This window comes from Hypanus sabinus, unplaced genomic scaffold, assembly GCF_030144855.1.
Source record: "Hypanus sabinus isolate sHypSab1 unplaced genomic scaffold, sHypSab1.hap1 scaffold_124, whole genome shotgun sequence".
Lineage (NCBI taxonomy): Eukaryota > Metazoa > Chordata > Chondrichthyes > Myliobatiformes > Dasyatidae > Hypanus > Hypanus sabinus.
Window position 1 is genome coordinate 477,708 of NW_026779303.1, and position 21,742 is coordinate 499,449.

General features: G+C 46.1%; 1 protein-coding gene and 1 long non-coding RNA gene across 2 annotated transcripts in view; one reads left to right on the plus strand and one right to left on the minus strand.

Moving 5' to 3' along the window:
* The window catches only part of LOC132386637 (zinc finger protein 271-like), an 89,402-nt gene that overhangs the window by 41,205 nt on the left and 26,455 nt on the right, over window positions 1–21,742 (minus strand). The gene's annotated exons all lie outside the window — the stretch shown is intronic.
* LOC132386657 (uncharacterized) lies at window positions 4,598–21,305 on the plus strand. Its single transcript, XR_009509630.1, has 4 exons — window positions 4,598–5,012; window positions 15,315–15,479; window positions 20,391–20,678; window positions 21,242–21,305. It is a non-coding gene; the product is annotated as an uncharacterized LOC132386657 (long non-coding RNA).

The window sequence follows — 21,742 nt, forward strand, 5'->3', positions numbered from 1 at the left end:
ATTTTGTCCCGGGACCTCTCTTCCCCGGGTTAGGGAACGTCCGATCACCACTCTGCTCCCACATCCCTCATCCGACCACTCACCCCTCACTTATACATCCACCTATCAGCTCTATCCATACACACAGATTCCTTTCGTTCCAAACATCCTTCCGGCTCGGGGAACCACAACTTACCGATCCCACAGGGTTCGGGCGCAAAGCTAAAACCGGGGCTCGGGACCGGAGAGCCCGGAGCTTCCAGCCGTCCGGCCGAGCTCGATCCCAAGCCTTTCCCTCTGCAGCCGGTCCCGATTTACACAACCCCGGGATCAGCCCGAATAGGAGAAACGCCGCGCCTGCGTTTCGCAGGAGGTTCTCCGTAGCAACACCGGTGGACGGAGGTCTGCACAGCGCCACCAGTGGTCGGAGGCCAGAGGGACAACGGAGAGGAAGATCACAAACACGACAAAGTCTGCAGATGCTGGAAATTTACAGCAACACAGAAAATGCTGGCGGAACTCAGCAGGCCGGGCAGCATCAATCGAAAAGAGTCAACAGTCGACGTTTCCACTTGAACCCTCCTTCAGGACTGAGATGGGATGGGAGAAATATCTGAATAAAATCGGTGCGGGCGAGGAAATGCCTCGCTGGAAGATGACACGTGAAGCCAGGTAGGTGGGAAAGCTCAAGATCAGAAGAAAATAGAGTCTAATAGGAGAGGAGATTGGAGAATCGGAGAAAGGGATGGAGCAGTGGACCCAGAGAGAAGTGATAAGCAGGTGAGAGGACGTGAAAAGTCAGAGAGGGAGTGGGAGGGAGGGGTGTGAGGGAATTTTTTCACCGGAAGGAGAAATCTATATTCATGCCATCAGACGGAACATAAGGTTCTGATCTTGGACACTGAGGGTGGACTCATCTTGGCACAAGATGGGTTGACACGTCGGAACGGGAAAGGGAATCGGAATTGAAATGTTTGGACACCGGAAGTCCCCCTCGGAGCGGATAGTTCAAAGGTTAATTTATTATCAAAGCAGGTATCCATAAAGAACGCTGAGTTTTTTTTCTTCTCCAGAGAACCAAACAAAGAAAACATGAAAGTCGATCAGAGAGAAAAAAAATGAAACTCCAACCCCAACCTCCCGCATAAAAAAAGAACGGCATCCCGATTGTCAACCCCCTAAACCCACCCCTCCGCACAAAAGAAAGAAAATAGCCACACCCGGTAAAGAACACCCCTGCCCCGCACAACTGCGGAGGAGCCGGTGTCGCCAGTGTAGAGGCGGCCACATCTGGAGCAGCGGACACAACAGGCGACCCCGGAGGATTCACAGGTGAAGTGTCGCCTCACCTGGAAGGATGTTTGGACAACGGAGAGAGTTCGACCGTCCGGCCCTTTCACTGTGACACCCCGAACTCCACATCAAATCCGTCCAAACGAATCTGGGCGAACTTTAATGACCAATAAGTATAATTCCTCTCAGCGATCAGCTGTCTGAATGATTCCCTGACTCTGAGAGGAAGGGGTATCTATGGTCCACACTGTCAGGGTGTTGAGTTTACCGGGAGACAAAGATTGCAGGGACGAGAGGTGCTCTGTTGACTGATACTCTGTGTGTGGACCCCGCTGGCAATTCTGGTGTTGCGACCGGAATCGAGACAAACACCACGCTGCCCACTCCACCAACAACACGGCACAGCCGGACACATAACAGGGGACTTTACATCCCACAACACTGGATTCAGTGATGAAACCCGTGATCAATGTTGTTGTCCCACCGAAATCATGAGAAACGACCATTTACGTGTTTTTTTTTTGTGTTACTAAGGTTTATTTTATCCCGTTTGATGTCAGATATAACCTGAATGGAGGAGGGTACAGTCCAGTGTGGACACTAAAATACGTAATAATTCTCTTTGTAGTCTCAATAATCCTCCGTACAAAATACAATGTTAACTTACCATGGATGTAAAAATAGCCAATGGCTACGGGAAAGAGTGCCTCAATAATATACTTACTTAAACCAATGACAGCTTCCACAGTGACTAGCGATAGTTGCACAAAGTAAACTGCTGAGCTGCTGCTAATTAGTGGAATTTATTCACAATTAGTAAAAGTGAAGGCAGCGTCTTTATCACCACCACGGAAACTGATACAGGAAAAGGCACTGTGATGATCTTTGCAGCGTGGAGCACATTGAACTTCTAGATGATGCAGGAGAAATCAGCTTCGCTGCAAAATATGGTGGCACTGTATCAGACTACTCCTGATCTCCAAAAGGGATAATTTCTTCTGTCAGAAATAAAATCAACTGTCTCTTCCTCCCAGTCATCCAGCTGATCAGTGTCAACAACTCCACGGGGCTCTAAGTGTTGGAGGAGCCGGAGGAAGGTTTCAGTGATCCTGAAGGCTTCGTGGATGATGCTATCTCCGACGAGGAATTGCCGGGTGATATTTTAAACAATCAACCTCCAGAAGCTGATGGAATAGATTCTGTTATTGTTGTGGATAATGGACCACAAGTTGAACCAGATTGGCTAGAGAAACGTCGAAATGTTATCCAGAAGATCTTTTCCAAGTTTGGGGATATTACAGATGGATTTTACTCAGGGACAGATGGAAGACGATAGGGAATACAGTTCACCAGCTTTTGCTGTGGGTGCGGTAAAAAGATGCAGATGGATGCAAGTTAGACAGCAGCAATACCTTTCGTGTCAATTTCTTCACAGACTTTGATAAGCACATGGATATTGATGATTGGGGAATTCCAGAGAAACAGCCTTTCGAAGATTTTGGGAATCTTCGATACTGGATAGAGGATCCCGACTGCAGAGACCAATGCAGTATTATCTATGAATCCGGATACAGAACAGCTATCTTGTGGAATGATATAAAAGAACCAGTCAGCATTGAAGAGCGTGCACGCTGGGCAGAAAAGCAACATTTCATTTATGTGTTTTTAAATAGGAGTGCTCCCCCCACGAGTGACGTCACAGGCTCACTCACGCGCTTGACGTCACACATGGGCTCCCCACGCCGGGATCTGCCCTCACGAGCGCGGTGTCTTACGTCACCCACGCGCTGTTGAGCTCCAGCATTATCGGTTTAACGGCTGAACTACTATTCCCGTGACCAGCCCTTCCCCCTCCGCCGACAGGAGATCCGCTATTGCCATTGGTGCGCAGGAATGTTAATCACTGGTTACACCCAATAGAGGAGAGGGACCAGTGCAGAGGGCGTTATCCCGGCTGAGTTCGTCTCCCGCTGTGAAGCCGAGCTCTCGTCAGAGCGGAACAAATCCCAAAGTAAATTTCCTGTTTCTTCATTTATTTCCATTTCCCTCCGAGGGAAGTTGGGGGCGTTTGTGAAGCATCTCCTCCGGCCAAGATGTGATGTATTGCTGAGAGGTAGGAAGAGACCACTCAACCCGTCGGTTTGATGCCGGTTCCCCGGGGAGGGAGAGGCAAGATTTTATTGAAAGGATGAAAATGGTCTGAGAGGGGGCGGACAGGATGCTTGTCCCGGTAGGGTCAGGAGGGGCTCATCTGTGGAAATGTATGAGCCCACGGGGTTGTCAAGAAGTGGGATTTACCACATTGGGGGCAAACACCGGCAGACTGTTGCCCTGCAAGCGGGGCCAATGGTCCGGGCAAAGTGACAATTATTTTTGCTTTATTGAGATTGTACCTGGAATATGGTGTAAAATCCCGCTCCCCATACTAACACGGGTTATACAGACCAAAGAACAAACTGCCAGAGGAACTCAATGGGTCGGGCAGCATCAGTTGAGGGAAATGGACCGTCAAAATTTCGAGCCGAGACCCTCCCTCTGGACTGAGAGTGGAGTGAAGTAGTCAGAAAAAAGAGGTGAGTGGTGGGGATGGGGCAAGAGTTGGGGAGTGAGTGGTGGATGCAGCTGAGGGGGAGGTGGGAAGGTGGAAATAGTGACAGGGGTGTGAGGTGACTGGTTGGGCAACACGGGGCTGCAGAAGATGGAAATTAATTCCATAGAGGATTAACAAAGAGGTTAGAGAGTATTTGTTATAGAGAGTGCAATGAAGATTCACCAGACTGATCCCTGGAGTGGTGAGGTCATCATTTGAAGAAAGATCAAATGTGATAACTCTTTCATTTGGAGAATCGAGGACTGAGAGGTGAACACATTGAAATGCACAACATCATTACCGGTTGAACCAGGGATCCCAGTCTCTGAAAAAGGGGGTGGGCTGTCCGGGACTGAGATGAGGGGAAACGTCTCCACTCCGAGCGTGGTGAATGTTTGTAAATCCACACCACAGAGGGCAATGAAGACTCAGTGATCGTCCTCACATAAAACAGAGGTCCGCAGATGTGTGGAGACCGAAGTGATCGAGGAAATGAGGATCATGCAAAAACATGTGGATGAGATGGGAGAGCATCCGCCATCTTGCTGATGGTTAGAGGGGCTGAATGGCCACCTCCTGCTGTTTCAGTGTTCCTGTCCAGTGATCCCGGAGGAATATGAAGAGGAATGAGTGTTTATAATCATAGACTGATTTAAATGAAACCAGCACATTTCCTGTGTGGGTCTGATTTGTGTGTTTTGGGATGGGATGGGAATCGAAACTCTAACTCTGTGACCTGGGGTGGAGGGAAAAGGATTGGGGAAGATATGGAGGGAAAAACTAAATACGTATCTGTTGTAAATAGGGAAATAATTAAATAATATGGGAAATGCGGCGGTGGGTACGGCAGTGTGTGAAGGGCGAGGAACACTCACCGGATCACGTGGGACCCTCCAGCGTCATGTGATCCCGTTTCGCTCAGATCGGCAGCAACATCTGCGGGTTTGATTCCGAGGCCCCGCCCACCGCCTGTTGACGCAAAAAGCACATTGCGCATGCTCACAGTCCCGGGATCGGCAGTGTTGGTTTTTCGTTGTGTGTGGAAGCGGGTCGACAGAGGGATCGGGATCGGGAGGGGGTCCTCGCCCCCTTGGATGGGGAGCCGGAGACAGATTATTCTCTGCGGGTCAACACCAAAAATTTTCCTTCGGTGAGTATTGACGCCTGTCCCGAGCGGGGAGGTCTGACGTTGGGTCCTGAGTTAACTTTTCCGAAATCAAACAAAGAAAATCTGTAGATGCTGGAAATGCGAGCAACGCGCACAAAATGCTGGAGGGACTCAGCAGGCCGGGCAGAATCCAGGAAAAGAGTACAGTAAACATTAGCGGCCGAAACCCTCCGGCAGGACTGGAGAATAAAAGGTGGGAGTGGGGAAGAGAGAGAGAGAAACACAATGTGATCGGTGAAACCTGATGGGGGAGGGGATGAACTTTCCCGAACTGGCGGCCTCGCCTCGCTTCCTTCACAGAATCTGCCGGGGTCGGTCCGGGTTGTGAGACCTTCACACCGAACCGTCTGAGATGAGCCGCCGCTCAGCCCGTTGTTCTGGTCCTATTAGCAGGATGAAGTTAAACATGTTTCTATCTTGTTACTGACAGAGAATCGTATAATTTGTGTTCCGTGTGTTATCTGAATGTACTTGCCTGTGATGCTGCCACAAGTCAGTGTTTCTCTGTCCCTGTACCTTCCCGTACTTGTGCACTTGGCAATAAATTCAACAGGACCTGAGAAATCTCAGTGAGATTTGATTAGTGATGATCATCTTGGCAACTCGGTACGTCGAATGTATGAGACAGTACACTGTTAAATGCAAAACCCTGAACAGTGTTGATGATCAGAGGGATCTTAGACTCCGTGCAACGCTCCCTGAAAGAGACTGCACAAATTGATCGGGTGGTTAAGAAGGCAAATGGCATGGTTGTCTTTATTAGTTGAAGCATTGAGTTCAAAAGTCGGGAAGTTGTGTTGCAGCTTTGTCAAACTGTTTAGACCACATCTGGAGTGTTTCATACAGTTCTGGTCGCCCCCATTCTCGGAAGGATGTCGGGGCTTTGGACAGGGCACAGAAGAGGTTTACTAGGACACTGCCTGGATTAGAGGGCATGAGCTATAACGAGAGGCTGGACAAACTTGTGTCCTTTTCTCCAGAGCGGCGCAGGCTGGGGTGAGACTGGATGGACGTTTGTATGAATTTCAGAGACGTCGATACAGCAGTTAGAGAATATCTTTTTTCCCAGGGTTGAATTTTCTAAGATAAGTGGGTGGGGGGGGGGGGTAGGTTAAAGGAGATGTGAGGGGCGAGTTTGTGTTCCCCACGGAGTCTGCTGGTTCGGTCGCTGGAATTTTCCCCCTGGGGAGACGCTCCGCTCTGATGACACAATAATCACCCTGCGCGCTCACAGCCCCCGGGTGGGCGGTGGTTTGTTTTCATCCCGTTCGATGTTGAAGCGGATCGGGAGAGGGAGCGAGTGGGGGGAGGGGTCCTTGCCCCCTCGGGCGGGGAGCCGGGGGAGAAATCAGTTTCCCATCGGTGGATATTGAGGCCCGTGTCGGGAGTCTGATGTTGGGCAGTGAGTCCCGGTAACTTCCCCTAACTGTCGGCCTCACTGAGTTATTTCTGAAATCGGTGTTTGTTACACGTAATTAGCAAATGGACTAGAATGCAGCACAAGGTCCGGTAAAGACAGTCACTACAGTTTTAGTTTCAATTTACCAAATGACCGCTGTGTTAATCTCTGTCAGAAGGAGGCTCAGCATTTAAAGTTGAGTGTGTAATTTCCTGTTTTGGTCATGTTTGGAGAGCCTCTTCCTCTGTTGCCGGGAATAGCCCACTTGACCTGCACGGAATGGTGGACGTTTGTTCGCTCTCTGGTCACGCTCCCTCAATGAGCACAGCGGCCTCGGGAGCAGATGTAACAGACTGACAGTGGGGTGGGGGGATGTTGTGAGCATTGACTGTATCGATTGTATTAACCCTGTGTTGGAACGAAGACAAAACTGATGAACGTGGGCATTACATTTGTGTAACTTTGTTCAGGCCGTCACGAACATCTTGTAATCAGTCAATAGTTGTGCATCATTTAAAGTATAAAGAGAATATGCTGGAACCGTTCAGCAGATCGGGCAGCATCTTGTACAGTCCCAGTTTTGATACTGGGTCTTCTAGTGTTTCTCTTTCCACACTTCCAATCTAATGTACAGAGTTTCCAGCACTTTCAATTTCATATTAAACGTATTTTATTCCTGTTGGCCTGATGTCCAGTTGTGCTGGGCAAGATCCCATTTAACAGTAAGATTCGTCAACTCCAGATATGCCACCAGATCTGAGTCCACTATGTGGACATTTGTATCTCACAGGAGGCTGTACAAACCCGTGTCCTTTTCTGGTGCTGAGGTCACTGACGCCGCCTCCCCCTTCCCAATCGGCACTCGCAGACCATGCTGGTGACAGATGTCCCAGACTCCGGGAGTTTGTAATAACCACAATGTTAACAGTAAGATTAGACAGTAATTAATGTGAATATCAATAAATACTCATCGGTAAATATGAATATTAATATTCATAACAATATGATTAGTTAATAAAGGGCAATTAATATGAATATTATATTAATATTAATGTAATCTTGAAAGGACACGCGAACTGAGCTGTTTGATCCGCTGGACCAGATCCTCCCTTTTTACCCGGGGTAGAAATGTCTATATCAAGATTCATGCATTTTAAGTGAGAGGGGTAGTTTGAAAGGAGATGTGGGGGGAAGTGTTTTTTTCACACAGAGTGGTGGGTTGCTGGAATGTGCTGCCTGGGGTGATGGTAGCCCCAGATATATTGGAGACATTTCAGAGATGTTTAGATAGACACATGAATGTGAGGGAAAATTGTGTAGGCAGAAGGGATTAGTTTAGTTGGCAATTTGATTAATTAAATAGTTTGAGCACAACATTGTGGGCCAAATGGCATGTTCCTGTGCTGCACTGTTCTATGTTCTGTGTCTCTTGTCAAAAGGTTTCGGGGTTACAGAGGCAAAATAAGTGAGTGGGAACAACAGGTCAGCTGGAGGCCAATGTGGGAAATTTGAGATCACCCACTTCTATAGGACAAACCGAAACCCTGAGTGTGATCGAATGGAGATGGACTGAGGTGCATTGGGTAGGGAGGGAGGCCCAAGGTACATTGTATTTATTGCAAGAGTTACTGGGTATAAGAATGAAAATGACCTTAACAGTTATTTGGGCTTTGTTGAGATTGTACCTGGAATATGGTGTAAAATCCCGCACCCCATACTGACACGGGTTATACAGACCAAAGAACAAACTGCCTGAGGAACTCAGTGGGTCGGGCAGCATCTGTGGAGGGAAATGGACCATCAACATTTCGGGCCGAGACCCTCCCTCTGGACTAAGAGTGGACAGGATATAGTCAGAGAAAAGAGGTGAGGGGTGGGGATGGGGCAAGAGCTGGGGAGTGAGAGGTGGATCCGTGTGAGGGGGGAGGTAGGAAGGTGGTGAGAGTGACAGTGGTGGGAGGTGAGTGGTTGGGGCAACACCGGGCTGCAGAAGATGGAAATTAATTCCATAGAGGATTAACAAAAGAGGTCAGAGTATTTGCTGGAGAGAGTGCAATGAAGATTCACCTGACTGATCCCTGGTGTGGTGGGGTCATCATATGAGGAAAGATCAAATGCAATACCTCTTTCATTTGGAGAATCGAGGACTGAGAGGTGAACACATTGAAATGTACAACATCATTACCGGCTGAACCAGGGATCCCAGTCTCTGAAAAAGGGGGTGGACTGTCCGGGACTGAGATTAGGGGAAATGCCTCCACTCCGAGAGTGTTGAATGTCTGTAAATCCCCACCACAGAGGGAGTTGCCGTCTCAGTGATCGTCCTCACATAAAACAGAGGCCGTCAGATGTGTGGAGACTGAAGGGATCGAGAAAATGAGGATCGGGCAGGAACATGTGGCTGAGAAGGGAGAGCAGCCGCCATCTTGCTGACGGTTTGGTCAGGGAGGGGGGCTTTTTCTCACCTCTGTTTCAGTGTTCCTGTCCAGTGAGGAATGTGAATAGAAATTAGAAACATCGAAAAACTACAGCAGAATACGGCCCTTCGACTCACAATAATGGGCTGAGCATCTCCTTACCTTAGAAATTACCCTGGGTTAACCATAGCCCTCTGTTCTTCTGTGCTCCATGTACCCCTCCAGGAGTCTCTTTAAAGACCCTATTGTATCCACCTCCACCGCCACCGCCGGCAGCCCATTCCACACACTCACCACTCTCTGTGTAAAAAAACTTATCCCTGACATCTCCTCTTCCAAGCAATTAAAACTGTGCCCTCTTGTGCTAGCCATTTCAGCTGTGGGAGAAAGCCTCTGTCTGTCCACACGATCAATGCCTCTCAACATGTTCTACACCTCTATCAGGTCATCTCATCCTCCGTCGCTCCAAGGAGAATAGGCTGAGTTCACTCAACCTATTCTCATAAGATATGCTCCCCAATCCAGGCATCATCCTTGTAAATCTCCTCTGCACCCTTTCTATGGTTTCCACATCCTTTCTGTAGTGAGGAGACTAGAACTGAGCACAGTACTCCAAGTGGGGTCTGATCAGAGTCCTATATAGCTGCAATATTACCTCTCGGCTCCTAAATTCAATTCCACAATTGATGAAAGCCAATACACCGTATGCCTTCGTAACCACAGGGTAAACCTGCACAACTGCTTTGAGCGTCCTGTGGACTTGGACCCCAAAATCCCTCTGATCCTCCATACTGCCAAGAGTCTTTCCATTAATACTGTTTTCTACCATCATGTTTGACCTACCAAATGAACCACTTCACACATATCTGGGTTGAACTCCATCTCCAACTTCTCAGCCCAGTTTTGCATCCTATCACTGTCCCACTGTAAACTCTGACAGCCTCCACACTACTCACAACATCACGAACCTTTGTGTCATCAACAAACTTACTAACCCATCCCTCCACTTCTTCATCCAGATCATTTATAAAAATCACGAAGAGTAAGGGTCCCAGAATAGATTCCTGAGTCACACCACTGGTCACCGAATTAGTGCTTATAAACATAAAATGATTTAAATGAGACTTGCGCAGTTCCTGTTTGTGTCTGACTTCTGTGTCGGACCAGGATGGGAACTGAACCCAAAACCCTGTGACCCAGGTGTAGTGGGATGGGATATGGAAGATGCAGAGGGAAAATTACAAATGTAGCTGTTGTAAATATGAAATAGTGTTGTAGATGACGCTGTGGGTCGGGCAGCGTGTGAGGGTCGAGGAGCAGAGTCACCGGGTCACATGGGAGACTCTCCACCTGTCACGTGACCCCATTTTGCCGCAGAGCTGCAGCATCTGCAGGTTCGTTTTTGAGCCCTGCCTTCCACACTGATGACGCAATGTTCACACTGCGCATGCTGAGTCCTTGAAGAGTGGTATTTTCCGTTCGTTGTGGAAGTGGGTCAGCAGTGGGATCGGCATCGGGAGGGGTTCCTTCTCTGCGGAGCAACACTGACAATTTCCCTTCGTTGAGTATCGAAGCCGGTCCCAAGTGGGAGGTCTGACGTTGGGTAGTGAGTTAACTTTCCCGAACTCAAACAAGAGAAAATCTGCAGTTGCTGGAAATGCGAGCAACGTGTACAAAAGGCTGGAGGAACTCAGCAGGCCGGTCAGAATCTAGGAGAAGAGTACAGTCACATTAGCAGCCGAAACCCTTCGGCAGGACTGGAGAATAAAAGGTGGGGGTGGGGAGGGAGAGAGAAACACAAGGTGATCGGTGAAACCTGAAGGGGGAGGGGATGAACTTTCCCAAATTGGCGACCTCGCCTCGCTTCCTTCACAGAATCTGCCCGGGTCGGTCCGGGTTGTGAGACCTTCACACCGAACCGTCTGAGATGAGCCGCCGCTCAGCCCGTGCTATTCTGGTCCTATTAGCAGGATGAAGTTAAACATGTTTCTATATTGTTACTGACAGAGAATTGGACAATTTGTGTTCCGTGTGTTAAAGAATTGGACAATTTGTGTTCCGTGTGTTAGAGAATTGGACAATTTGTGTTCCGTGTGTTATCTGAATGTACTTGCCTGTGAGGCTGCCACAAGTCAGTGTTTCTCTGTCCCTGTACCTTCCCGTACTTGTGCACTTGTCAATAAATTCAACAGGACCTGAGAAATCTCAGTGAGATTTGATTAGTGATGATCATCTTGGCAGCTCGGTAGGTCGAATGTATGAGACAGTACACTGTTAAATGCAAAGCCCTGAACAGTGTTGATGATCAGAGGGATATGCTTCACTGAACTCAGAAATTTCTTTAGCCAGTGTGGGTGAATTTGTGGAATTAGCAGAGGTAGCCTTGGAGGCCAGGTTGGGGGTATTTAAGATGGAGATTGATATGTTAATTGGATGTGGTGAGAAGGCCGGGGAGTGGGGCTGAAGAGGGAAAAAGGATCAGACATGATTGAATGCTGGAACAGACTCGATGAGCCAAATGGCCTAATTATGCTTGTATGTCAGTTCATTGTTGGGGAGAAACACCCATGGTCTGGTGATACATACTTAATGACTGTTGTGTCTTCTCCCTAATGGTGTGGGTGAGAAAGGAGAATGTCCCGGGTTGTGGGGATCTTTGATTTTACTGAGGGAGTGGGAAGTCCAGAAGGAGTTCATGTAGGGGAGAATGGTTTCTGTGATGAGCTGATCTGTGTCCGTAACTTTGCAGTTCCTTGCGGCCATGGGCAAAGCAGTCACCATACCAAGGCGTGAAGTATCCGGATGGAAAACTTTTTATGGTGCATTGATAAAATTTGGTGATTGGCAAAGCGTATATGACAAAGTTCATACAGTTTGTTCTAGCATTGTTATTTTGGTATCTTTTATACAGTGGTATTGTGGCGAGCATTTGGTCCATAATGACAGATGAGGGCGCTGCTTAATCTCAATAATGGTTTTATTATGATAAACGCAAAACATACTGGGCACCGTGACCCGGAGAGTGAACCCAACCAGTCTCCAACTGATGGGGGAGGTGACCATCACACACCCCGGTTACAGTCAGTCTGACCAACAAACAACACAAAACAGACTGGGCACCGTGACCCGGAGAGTGAACCCAACCAGTCTCCAACTGATGGGGGCGGTGACCATCACACTCCCCGGTTACAGTCAGTCTGACCAACAAACAACAAGAGCAAATTACTGTATAACCCAGGTTAAAATTTAACAATAAGTGAACTGGAAATTCCCACCATAATCTCGCAATGCATTTTAACACAAGAACAACAAACAGTGCTGGTCATTAGGAATGCAGGGGTGGGTTGTCAACCACGACCCCACCCACTACCCAGAGCAGCACAGTATGTTTCATTAATTCGGTAGCCATATATTGCTTGTGAACCATCAGTGATCACCCTTGATCCCTTCTCCCACCTAGTTCCATCTGCTTACTTCCCACCTCATTCAGCCCGTGTGCAGCATGTATGTCACCACCTCAGTGATATATATCAACCATCTTGTTCAACCTCTCTCCAACCTGTATCCCATCACCTCAATGATATATATCAACCATCTTGTTCAACCTCTGTCCAGCCTGTATCCCAACACCACAATGATATATATCAACAATCTTATTCAATCTCTGTCCAGCCTGTATCCCACCACCTCAGTGATATATATCAACCATCTTGTTCAACCTCTGTCCAGTCTGTATCCCAACACCACAATGATATATATCAACAATCTTATTCAATCTCTGTCCAGCCTGTATCCCGCCACCTCAATGATATATATCAACCATCTTGTTCAACCTCTGTCCAGCCTGTATCCCACCACCTCAATGATATATATCAACAATCTTATTCAATCTCTGTCCAGCCTGTATCCCACCACCTCAATGATATATATCAACAATCTTATTCAATCTCTGTCCAGCCTGTATCCCATCACCTCAATGATATATATCAACCATGTTGTTCAACCTCTGTCCAGTCTGTATCCCAACACCACAATGATATATATCAACAATCTTATTCAATCTCTGTCCAGCCTGTATCCCACCACCACAATGATATATATCAACAATCTTATTCAATCTCTGTCCAGCCTGTATCCCATCACCTCAATGATATATATCAACCATGTTGTTCAACCTCTGTCCAGTCTGTATCCCACCACCACAATGATATATATCAAGCATCTTGTTCAACCTCTGCCCAGCCTGTATCCCACCACCTCAATGATATATATCAAGCATCTTGTTCAACCTCTGCCCAGCCTGTATCCCACCAATGATTAGATATGAACCATATTTCTCCTCCATTGTCTTCATTGTGAAGTATTTTGTCTCACTGAGTTATTTCTGAAATCGGTGTTTGTTACCTGGAACTACCAGAGGACTTATTGAATGCAGCATGAGGAAGGGTAAAGACAGTCATTGCAATTTTAGTTTCAACATTAGAAAAGGGCCATTATGTTACTTTTTCTGTTGAGGTAATTTGCAGTATTTAAAGTTGAATTTTAAAGATATAGTTAAAATTTGAAGTTATTTTCTTTTTCGGTCATTTTTGGAGAGCTGCTTTTTCCATTGCCAGAGTAACAGCCCACCAGATGTGCAGGGAGTGGTGAATAACTCAGTAAGAGTTAGTGGCCTCAGGAGTAGATGTAACAACTAGATAGTGGGGTGGGGAGGATATTGAGAGCATTGACTGTGTCGACTGTATTAACCCTGTGTTTGAATGAAGAGAAAACTAATGAATGTGGGCATTTCATTTGTGCAAATTTGTTCAGACCATCACAAACATCTTGTAATCAGTCAATAGTAGTGCATCATTTGAAGTAAAAAGATAAAATGCTGTAACCATTCAGCAGATCGGGCAGCATCTTGGACAGTCCCAGTTCTGATACAGCTTCTACAGTAGTTCTTCTGTAGTTCTACTGTAGTTCTTCTACAGCTTCTCTTTCCACACATCCAATCTGATGTACCGAGTTTCCAGAACTTTAATTTCAATTTTATATTAAAAGCATTTTATTCCTGTTAGTTTACAGGAAATGTGATGGGCAATTGTGCTGGGCAAGATCCCACTTAACAATAAGATAATAAAATGTGTTCAGTTTAGCTGCTGGAGACGATGTGAAATGTATCTCTGGTATCTAGTGACCCACAGCCAGGTTTTCCAACCTGATCGCTATCTTGATCAGAGGATCATCAGCTTCCCATTCTGCCACAGCTTGAGGTAGGAGTGTTAGTATTTGAACTCTGAATGGCAGAGTCACTGCACCATGTTACTGGCAACAAAGAGTCCTGGGAAAATTGGTGCTTGGGCTATTTTACTGGGATGGAGATTCTGGGCTTAGGGATTTGGGATTTGGCCCAGGTCACTACTTCTGCAGATGTTCCTTCTTCCACAGTGAATCAGAAATCTGAGGCAGCTGGGCATTGGTTGTGGGGGAATCCCTGATATGGGATGATGTGTGAGGATTCTAGGGTCAGTAAGTGGCAGATTCAGCTGTGTGGCCCTGTGATACCACAGATCTTGACACAGGTAAAATGGCTCTGGGGATCAAGCTTCTTGGGCTGATGAGGTGTTGAGCGAGTATTTCTGGTCTGGTCTCAGTTGCTTGTTTCTGGAATTCCTTTAGAAAAAATAACTGCTAATTTAAGGAGAGAATTGAGTTCTCATTCCATCCCTCACAGGGAGATGTGGTCATTAAATGTTTGTAGCAGTAGAATTGACCCAGGAGATTCACTGGTCAAACCAAGTTTGGAGTTTCCCCTCACTGTCACCTATCTGTTAAGTCAATGGTTCTGGGCTTTGTGCTCAATGGAGTTCAGAGGGACAATGGTGGCAGGGCGGGGTTGGAAATGTATGGTTAAGTAAACCTACCAGATGCTGAAAAGCCTGGATACAGTGGATCTGGAGAGGATGTTTCCATTAGATGGGGTGCCTGCGATCGGTGAGCACAGACTCAGAAAATAAAGAAGCTTCCCTTTAAAACTGAGATGACAAAAATTTCTTTGGTCAAATGGTGGCTAATCTGTGGAATTTGTTGCCACAGATGGTGGATGAGGCTGCCAATTGAGTGTATTTGTGGCAGAGATTAATATATTCATGATTGCTAAGTAGCTTCAGGGTTACAGGAGGAAGGCAGGAATATGGTGTTGGAATAAAAATCAGCCATGGTTGAGTGGTGGAGCAGACCAGTTGGACCAAATCATCTAATTCTGTTCCTCCATCTTGTGTCTTACCATGACTGAACGATGACTCCTTCCTATCCCATATCAGGTTTTGTGACTTGTGAGGGACAATTACATATTTGCTCATTGAGATCGTTATATTTTTCTTCAAGTATAAATTTCAGTGAGTTTTGCATTTAGGAGCATTGAGCAGAAATATTCTCCTTTGTATTGTTAATGTGCTTCATTATCTCTCACGTTAAATTTAGATCTGCGGTGAGAAATTTATTGGAAGAAATATCCACAACTGGAAGCAAACCACAACTGAAGACGAGGGAGCAGCAACAAGTGAACCAGTCCGAGGATTGAGAGCATCAACTGGAGAGGACCCATCTGACTCGGAGATTCCAGTGATTCAGTCAGGAGAAAGTTTGGTGAGTCTCATTCACTCAAACACTGGTCCTTTGGACATTACATTTCTGCACCAAGGAAGGGAGGAAATAGCTGGAGCAGGATTGAATAAATATAGAGGTGCCGGTTGCAATCACTCCAGATTTGCTAATGTGCTGTCAGCATCCCAGATCTGTGAAGCCACACACATTCCCTCATATTGTTTGCTCATTTCAAACTCTTATCAGTTCTGCTGTTTTCTTGCTTGGCTGTGTTAGGTCACAATAATCTCAAAATGCATTGAGAATTTCCTCCCTTTATAAGAGGCCACAGTTGGTTCCTACTGTAGTGATTGCAGAAATGTGGAATTACCATGAACTTCAGCAACGTTGCATTGATTCCTCTGTCTATTGCAAGCTGCAATGATACACTTGCCCCCGAGTGTATCGTCATGCAAGCCTCTGCTAAGAGCAAACCCTCTTGAAGCCAAATGTCCCAGCACCACATTTCATTCAGTCCGAACTAGCAAATGCCAACCAATCATTTACATTTCCATACACTGTCGTCATCAAATACTTCCCTACTAATAAATTGTCAGAGCCTACAAATCTGTGATTAAGCAGAATTAGGTTTTACAGTGAAGTTATGTTCACCTTTGACCCTGTACCAAACGCATAGATCTGTACTTGAGTTGAACAAATGTTCTTGCAGCCAGCACTGTTGGAGCTGCCAGGGTCAGTTTAAACTCAGTCAATGTGGGATGGGAATGAGAGTGTTTGGTCAGATGATAGAAGAGTTGATATAAAGGTAGATGCCAAGTTCACAGAGATTGTGGAAGGATCAGATGTGGACAGGGCATCATATAGTCAGTTCAAAATGAGTTTAATTCTATACAATAAGTATTAAGAATACGAGTAACTTAGAACATGGATGGTACATGTTATCACCATTACACAGACTAGACTGTTACAAGGGCAGGGTTGGTGTTTGATGCTCCAGGTTTTAGTTGTTTCATAATACACGGGGGGTGGGGGGGGGGGGGAGAGAGCGGGTGGTGGTGAAAGGGGAGAATTGTCTTTACTAATTAGGGATGGTATCACAGCTACATAAACAGTGGACATCAATGTAGCTGAAAGTCAGAAATGGGAAGGGGGCTATCATTCCGTTAGTATTCTATAGGCCACCCCCAAAGCGGCAGGGATAATGAGAGCAGATAACTTGGCAGTTTTGGGAAAGGTGCAAAAGCAACAAGGTTGTTGTCATCGTTGACATCAACTTTCCTGATGTTGACCCCACCTCCTTGTTCCAAAATGTGTCAATGGGGCAGAATGTGTTGTGTGTCCAGGATGAATACCTGACATAGTATGTGGATGGGCTAACTGGAGGAGTTGCCATTCTGCATCTAGTATGAGGCAATGATGCTGGTCAGGTGACAGATATCATGATGGGTGACCTTTTTGAGACAGTGACCACAACACCCCAACTTTTATCATGGTCATGGACAAGGATATTAGCAGACGATATGAGGCAGTATTTAATTAGTGGATGGATAGTTACAATGGTGTTCAGAGCAACTTGTGAGAGTAAATTGGGAAAACATTTTCAAAGGGAAATGTACAATGAAACTGTGAAGGTTGTTTCAGGAACACTTGAATGTGGTTCGGGGTAGGTTTGTTCCACACACAGTGAAAGAATGTTTATATAAATGAACCGTGGTTCTCAAGAGATGAGAACATTTTAGCAAAAGGGAAATGGAAGCATTGTTTAGGTTTAGGAAGCAACATTCGAGCAAGGCTCTAGTGAATTATAAGGTAGCCTGGAAGGAGCTTAAAAAGTGACTTAGAGGTTGAAAGGAACATGAGGAGTCCTTTGGAAGTTGGATAAATGAAAGCCCTAGGTGTTGCAAGGACACAAAATTAGTAGATGGTACTCATGATGAAGATTATCGTAGCTTATAGGGGATCTAAATGGGCAAAGTAGATTGCAAAACCAACACGAGCAGCAATGGTTTCATGCAGAGGATGGTGATTATGTGGAGGGACCTGCCAGAGGAAGTGGATGAGGCAGGCACAATTGTATAATTCTTGAAGTTGGGATGTGAAGATGGAATGAAGAGGCCTGGAGGGAAATGGGCCCAACTTAGAAAATAATGACCATCTGTGTGGGCACTGTGGTCAGCATTGTCTCAATGGGCTGAAATGTCTGTGTCTGCGCTCTCTTGCTCTGTGACTCTATCAGTAGGATGTAACAGATATCACTGGACAGACATACAGACATGGTGTGGGAGTTGATGTTAACAGGGAATGTTTGATCCCTAAGCAAACTGCTGCTCTGATTCAGAGGACGGCGGTACTGTCACATTTGTAAAGTAATCCTACCCTCTCTGACTCACTGTCTGCTAGTTTTGTGCAATTCAGGGCATCACCAGCAGGTGGAGCTGTCCTGCACCGCGACCAAAGTGTAAACAAGAAGACGACAATCAACAACCGTCAGTCAGAATCAGAATGGCTACAGGTATGTTCACTGGGATCTTTATAATTAAACTTCTGCCCTGTTGATGCACAGTAGTTCAGATGAAGAAACTCACACAGGCACTAACAGGGCAGAGAAGTGTTTCATCAAGCAGTGTCATTGACCCCACTGGTAAAGCGGCTTTGTGTAATCGATCATTCCAACAGTTCCAGCGCAGGGACCTGACACCAGTAATGGTCGAATGACTCCGCTCACCAGGCAAAGCTTCACCTGAGTGAAAGGAGCCGGAGACCCTGAATCAGCAGGTTGAGGGTGAAACACTAAGAGGAATGTGGTGTTGTTCATTACGGTAAAGCCCAGGTTCAGGGTTTGTTACACATCAGGGCCTGTTTAGAGGTGAAAGACATCTCCAACTTTCATTTATAAAATTCAGAGTCAGGTGATAAGAGCATTTCCGGTTTTTCAGAGATTCTGTGATAATACATTTCGGGTTCTGTCAGGACAGCTATCAACTCCCCCCTCAATGCGCAAAGTAGATGAGGGGAATTTTCCAAACTCTGTTTTCCATAGCTGAGCCGAGAACATTGCCAGCCTTGGAAGTGGCTGAGGATCAGGACACACTTCATTTTAGATAAACTTGTGGTCTGCTTTGGTGCACCACTGTCAGGTATGGAGGGGCTACTGCACAGGACTGAAAGAAGCTGCAGAAGGTTGTAAATCTAGTCAGCTCCATCTTGGGTACTCGCCTACAAATTTCCCAAGACATCTTTAGGAAACTGGGTCTCAGAAAGGCAGCGTCCATTATTAAGGACCTCCAGCACCCAGGGCATGCCCTTTTCTGAATGTTACCATCAGAAAGCAGGAACAAAAGCCTGAAGGTACACAACTCCGCGAATCAGGAGCAGCTCCTTCCCCTCTGCCATCCAGTTCCTAAATGGGCATCCAATCTTTGGACACAACCTTACTTTATTTATAATATACATTCTTTATGATTTTGCATGTTTTTAAAAATCTATTCAACATACGTAATTAGTTTACTTATTTGTTTATTATATTTTATTTTATCCATTATTATTTGTTCCCTGCTAGATTATGTATTGCATTGTACTGCTGCTAAGTTAAGAAATTTCACGTCACATGTTGGTGATAATAAACCTGATTCTAATTCTGTTTTAATACCCCAATCCATGCCTGGTCTGTGGCCAAATGGTGAACGTGAGTTCTCAATATTTCCCTCTTGAGATGACCTGCTACCTGAATTTAAATACTCAGTATCTCTGATCAGAGACCCGGTATAACCAATGACCAACTGTCTTTGTCTCCAGCAGATATTGTGATCGTGCTCAAATCTGTGATTTTAGGTGGAATAAAATGGAGATTACAGTGTGGAAACTGGTCTTCAGCCCAACTAATTCATGCTGTTCTAAATGTCTCTGAGCTTGTCGAATTTCCCAGCAGCTTTTCCCAAATTTCCCTTGCAGACTTCTTCTATCCTTTTTCCTTCCACATATTCTCAACTTTGTAATTTTATTTGTGTTTGCACCCCCCCCCCCCCCCCGGCTGCATGTAACCCATCACCCGCAACATGGCAAAATGCCCCTTCAGTCCCTTTTAAATTTCTGCCCTCGAGTCTCAGACTCACCTACCCTGAGGAAAAGACTACAACCATCTACCCTATCTGCACCCTGATTATTTTATGTACGTGTATAAGGTTACCCTTTAGCTCCCATGAGCGGCGGCAAACTGTCCCAGCCGAACCATACAACACAAAAACCAAACAGCCCCGTCCAGTAATGTACTTGTCAATCTCCTCTGCACTCTCTAGCTGAATCACACCCATCCTATAGATTAGCAACTGCAAGAGGGAGACTTGAAGTTTAGCTCCTAGAACTTCACTCAAGACTCTCCCTTTGCCAATGACTTGTATAGCTGTTCCATGACAATCACCATCCAGGAGACCGGATGGGTCCCGGGGACCAGGCATCACGGGCTTCAAGGTTATGGTCAGTCTGTAACCCAGGGGACTGGACATTGTTCCTCTCAAGGCAGTGGTCATTCTGTGACACAGGGGACAAGACTGTGTGACAAAGCAAACGGAGAACGTGTGATCTAGAGGATCGGACAATGAGTAATCCAGTGGCTTGTCTGTGAGTGACACAGGTGACTGGACAGTTTGTGATCCAGGGAGATTTATACTTGTGGAAGATAATCCCAGTGATAATTCCCAGTATCACCCGGGAATTAACTAATGCATATTCTGATATCAGTATTACTGTGTCTTTCCAGTTCCTTTTCTGGGTGTGGATGTGTCCAGACACCGGCTTATCATAATGTTCACCTGGCAAGAATTGTGGTTCACACTTACCAGCACAGTCCCACTCAAAATCTGGTCAGCCGAAGTCTCAGCTCCATTGCAGACACCCAATGTTAATCCTTGTTTAAGTAGAAATTTCTCTAAACCTGCAATTCATCATTTATTTCAGGTGGGAAATTGAATCGGATACGGAAAGTACTCAAGAGGTTTATTTCAGGCAACTCATCGAGGGAAGATGATCAGGACATGGGAAGCAAGATACTAAAGCGGGGTCAGACTGAGAGCAATGTCCCAATGGAAAGCAGTCCAGCCGCAGAAAAGGAGGAGCAAATTCAGCCCAGAGACAGTGACGTCAGAGACACCAATCAGGAATCTGGAACCAGCACAAGAGAGGTGATCGCCTGTCAGCTCAGAAGCTCATTGATCACGGAATTGTCCAGGCCCCACCAAGGAGCAGGTGAGTGAAACCTCAGGGTGATGTGCTTGCAGAATGAGGCAGGAAGCGGGTAAATGCTATTCCTTGTTGGAGGGTTGTTCAGAAAGGTGAAATGCGTGGGAGTGGTGTATGTGGCATACTGAGGCACCCGTTACCCTACTACAGGAAATGTACTACCTGCTGAGATGATTTCCAGGATGTGTATCGGAGGAAATGCAGCAATCCGGATAAGGGGATATGAGTTATGGGAAATGTATTCACCAGGATGGAGAGAGTATCTCTGGGAAGCGACTATCATTGACATTCCCAGCATTTATTGCCCATCTGAAACTGAAATCAGTGAGTAAGTGGGACGGTAGGAGAGACAGGTTTCTAAGGAATATGTTCCTTCTGGTAACGTCATGCCCAGCACATTGATAGGTGGGTTATAAGGCCAGTGTTGGAGATTAGGGCAAAAGATGTGTTTCCAGCTGAAAGCAGGTGAACACTGAGGTTCAAGAGATGACTGGTTTGTTGAGTTGGGTGAGAGCGGTGGAGACAAGCGATATTTGAGTTTGTGATTACATTCACTTTTATATTCCCAGAGCCAGAGTTTACAATCTCCGACCTCCTGGCAGAGGGGGGCGAGTATCGACTGTACCAGCTGACAGTTCTACAGGGACAGACTCAAACAAGCAATTGAAGAAAAGGTTGAAAGACTCGATTGGATGTTGACAAAGGAGGGACATTTCAGTAGAGAAGAAAATGAGGCAAGTATAGTTTGTGTATTGTCACCAAACTGCTGGTATCATAGGTAATAGTGATCGATATTAATCTCCTGCACATTCTAGGTGTTCTACATGGCAATGGAGACTTTGATCTCTGACGTCTCCAGCAGATCTGGTTTCAGCTGTTAAGGTGGTGAGCACTGGGAACTGCAGGTTCAGCGTCACCATTTCCTCTCACACCTGCTGTATTTATCAGTGTGATATAAGAGCAGTGGCTGCATACCTGGACTGTTGAACAGACATTCAGTCTAAATTTAATTTTTCATCTTATCAGGACCGTCGGTCAAATTCACCTCAGCTCATTAATCCAGGATGAAT